General features: G+C 38.4%; 1 long non-coding RNA gene across 1 annotated transcript; it reads right to left on the bottom strand.

The window, feature by feature from the left end:
* Positions 1 to 1,420: 1,420 nt before the first annotated feature.
* LOC113307702 lies at positions 1,421 to 2,090 on the bottom strand. The gene is made up of 3 exons (XR_003339239.1): positions 1,983 to 2,090; positions 1,676 to 1,879; positions 1,421 to 1,586 (listed from the first exon to the last, which is right to left on the bottom strand). It is a non-coding gene; the product is annotated as an uncharacterized LOC113307702 (long non-coding RNA).
* Between the last annotated feature and the right edge of the window lie 2,406 nt (positions 2,091 to 4,496).

Raw genomic sequence — 4,496 nt, 5'->3', positions numbered from 1 at the left:
GAACTGGTTTTTAAGAATGCTTTTAGTACCAGATCTAAAGTGTTGATATATCAATCGAAAGACTCTCTTTGCCACTAGAAGAGACATTCAAACAAGCTTTCTTAGCAGCAAACAATGTTAATGGTGGTGATGAATGCTTATGATCTGGTGATAAAAATTTGTGTTGTATGTAATTGGATGATGTGAATAAAGTAGTTGATGGTACTGGTGATATGGAAGAAGAACAAACACCTAAAGATGATGTAAAGTTCATGTTTATGACATAAAAAATTGTCCCTAATCAAGATGCAATTAGCAACTTGAGTTCATGGTACAGAAACAAAACACATATAGAAAACTTGACTACGGAACCAACTAAGCAAACCAAAACAGCTGCGGCGAGATGGAGTGGGTTGTGGTGCTGCGTTTGTTGGAACTGTGGCCTGGTAACAGTAGAATGGTAATTGATGCCGTGAGTGCAACTGTGATGGAAAGACCTGATGGCGATGCGGTGGTCAATGAGCACTTCTTGCTGCAGGTACAATGGAGTTGGATGTATGGACTGGTGGTACGAACTGATGCGAAGGCGGCAGCGAGCAAGTAATGGGTTCAGGACCTTCAAGTGATGTGTGATGTGCAGGTGGTGAAGATGGTGATGGAATGCTGTTGGTGGATGGATATTGGTGGAATGGAGGGTATGCAGGTGTTGTGAATGTATGCAGATGGAAAAGCAGAGGAGACTGGGATGTATGCAGTGGATGAGGGAATGGATGAAAGGGAACTGGTGTTTTCAGCGAGCAAAAGCTCGCTGAAGTTAGGGTTGCGAACACTGGTACGGTGGTATGAGATTGTTGGTGTTTGCTGCCATCGGTATTGAATTTTCTGAATTTTTTTTTTTTTTTTTGGTTTTCTGAAAGAGAAGCGTGGGTTGGATCTCTGGCTGATACCAACTTAGAACATGATATTTGGTAGAATATCTTCCACATATTTTTTAGTGGAGATAACAATTTTGTTTATACTAAAAGACATTCAACAAACAGTTACAGATTTGCTTAACAGTTTAACAAACCCTAAAAGACTGAACATGCCGTATAGTTTGGCATTAGACTCTAGTTAATAACTCGGTCAGACTTCTGACTCTGTTGAGAGTCTTTAGCACCGATAACTATGGTATCCTTAACAATAGGTTAGGATATTTCAGAGATTAGAACTTCCACCCAGTAATTCCTCGAGGCCTTGGCTTAGTCATCCCAGATGTGTCGTTCACGCGGCAAACTTTCTTGTCTTGTTTTGGTTCTGCAGGGATGATGCCCATTTGCTGACAAGCTTTAGGTGTAGAAATACCTTTGTAGGCCTTGCAGATGCATTTCATGAAGTTCTCAATGTCCTGCAAATAAGAGAAACGAAGTCGGTTTATAAACATTAATATTAGTAGAGAGAAACAAAAACGTCGATCGAAATTCATAATAGGATGAATACGAAGAGAGTGAGATCTGAGTGTTGAGAAAACTTGCCATACGTATGGGTACTTGATTCACAGTCACCCATGGAACATATTCATGAGGAGGTTTAAGAGCAGCAGTTACATTTGCACAGCGTAATTCTAGCTGTAAAAAAAAGGTCAGGAGAGAGTCGGATTAGATGCAATACAACACGATAGAGAATGCAATGCAACACGGGAACAATCGGTCTATACCATTTGTCACCTCCCACTTGTGTAGCAGTCATGAAGAATCTTCCCGTGGCCGGGCGTTTTGTACAAGCAAGAAGACGATTCCTCTGCCTTTCCTTCAGCAATGAAATTCTCCGTACAACGTATGAATTCGAAATACTCATCCTGAGGCATGGAATTGATCGCACATGCTTCCACTGTATTTTAGAAACACTCAAATGGACCATGCTGCAAAATATCAAACGGAAAAAGAACCGATCACTTAGTTGATCGGAAGTGTCATACGTGAAATGAATTACAATAAAAGAAAATCAGATAGATAGAGATATACCTGACAGATGATTGTGCCGTTTTTCAAAAGATTAGCATTTCCATACGGAACAAGATTGAGAACAACAATGTCAATAAGTCCGTTTCGAAAAATTTTGGGAGATAATGGACTATGAACTCTGAACAGCCAGGGCAGAAAGTTTCATAATAAAGACTTAAAAGACTTTCTCATCAGAAGCAGATGGACATTTTGAGATGGCAAGAGCGGAAAATGAGAAGATTAAAAGAGATAAAAGAATGAGAGCAGAAGATGAAGAAGCCATGACTTGAACCTTACACACAAATTTCCAACTAGTAATGTGATTTGAGACGGGATTATCTGGTGTTCTTATAGGAGTTTGGTTTGCCATTTATGGAATTCTTGAGTGGTAGTAGTTGGAACAGAAAGCGTAGGATTCATTGAAGTTCAATCACTGCTTCTGTTTTGGATGATGTTGATTCTTTCTCTAGAAGCTTCAAATACATCAGATCTATTTGGGTGCACCATACGCCGATCAAAACGTGTACAACTGGTCGTGATGCATAGTGCAAGTACAAGCTTCAGATTCGCAGGCACTCTTTTGGTTCTTGGTTGGGGCAAGATAGGCTCAAGAATTGAATAAGGTAATGTTGTTGTGCCGCTCATGTTGATATCAATTAGTGGTGTTCATACCGAATGCACCAATGTGGAGTAGGCCGATCGAGTAGGTCAGATTCAAACTCTAGTGCTCCGAGATTTTTCTTTGCTTCTGTATTGCAAGCGAGAATATTTCTATGTCGGTAAATATTATTGAATGAAAAGGAGTTGCGCATGTGAAGCTCTTACCTATTCATTCCGGTTCGAGCGATGATATAAAGCTTGGAATTATTTTTCTACCTTCTTTGGTGAACTAAGTGAGCTGTAGTGAACCTAATTTTCATTGAACAGTTTCACCACATTTAATTTTGAGCTTAAGGAGGAAGAAATGTTCCCAAAATGTGTGTGAAATGGGTTAAAAGTCTTCCAGGTAACACAGAGAACAGGTATAATTGAAAGAGAATATTGTGAAATTTGTTTGATGTCAATATCAAATTTTTCAAAAACGTTCCGGATTTGTATGTCTTCATTTTCTATAGAATGCATGCAGTTGTTGATTGGGACCCATAGAAATGAGAGTGATTTTAGGATTTTTGTTCTAGGGAAAAGCCAGTCAATAAAACTTGAAATGAAGAAAGGAGAGTGGAGATAAAAAAAACTCATTGAAGTCCTCCCAACTATGGTTACCATCTCTCCCAATTTCACCTGCTGTCCATGACCAACATTCTCATAAGAAACTCGTAAAGGACTCCCTCCGACCCAAATTAGTTAAGCCATTTGTAGGTTGAACAATTATTAAAGCAACAAGAAAAGAGAAGTATGTTTAAGTATTTTTTCCTATTATATCCTTATGGATAATAATTAGTAAAACTTAGAAATTATTTATCTCTTAAACTATATCACGATTTTTCGTAAACTTTATACAATTTAAAAACATTTTAAAACACCTACGTAACGAATATAAAACAATAATTAATTAAAAGGGTAGTAGAAATATCCCCTTGATCAGTGAGATAACTCATTTATTTGTGGGACAAAACCAATTAACTCAATTAATTTGGGACGAATGAAGTATTTTAGTTGATGCCAAGCTGGCAGAGACCTTCTAGCTTTCGGGGCCGGATGGTTATCCAGCCTTTTTATTTTTGCATAAAAGCTGGAATACGGTTGACCTTTATATCATTATTATATAATTTTATGAAAATTTTCTCCGTTGTGCGACAATGGTCGTCCAGAGTCAAGAGGTGTACTTACAAAACCTTATACTCCAAAACCTAGCTACCTATGCAGAACTCTGGAATAGCACTAAAGAACCTCCTTGGTTGTCATACTCTCATTGACTATATGAGGAAGTACCCTGATGCGAAATTCCAATTGATGCACACGAGTTTGCAGTCACATACTAAAATTCATATAAGTGACAGAGTTCTACTCAAATAGTCGCACTATGGGCATTAATATCCGGAATCAGCAAATCACATAAATATATTAAGAAGATGGATATAGAGAAAAATGTAGATGGTTTTAGATGTTGACTAAGGTGAACGGTGTTTCCCATATCTGTCTGAAGACCACTGCCAAGAAGAACCTATCCTAATGGACTGAGATATCGGTCTGACTAATATCAACACATCTGGCATATACAAGGGAACCAGTGGTCGATTTTATTGAATTTAATCCAGTTGGTCTGATGGTCCCCTTTTTTTTTTTGTATTCACTCACTCTATTTTACCCCAGCAGTGGTAACAATTCGATGCATGTGCCCCACCAAGTCAGTTAGAGAAACATATTGTTAGAACATTGCTCGGTCGAACTCGCATGCGTTGCTATCTCAAGCATGTTTGTCAAGTTTAGTGTTGATTTCTAGACTACTTATAGCTACGTCTCGGTTTAGGAAAATTTAGTGTAATTGAGCTCCAGACTCCATGACGATCATCTTACGAAGACGAAGAACTACTC

The sequence above is a fragment of the Papaver somniferum genome, chromosome 9, assembly GCF_003573695.1.
Source record: "Papaver somniferum cultivar HN1 chromosome 9, ASM357369v1, whole genome shotgun sequence".
Classification (NCBI taxonomy): Eukaryota; Viridiplantae; Streptophyta; class Magnoliopsida; order Ranunculales; family Papaveraceae; genus Papaver; species Papaver somniferum.
Note: the sequence above shows the minus strand (reverse complement) of the source record. Positions and strands in the feature narration are given on the sequence as shown.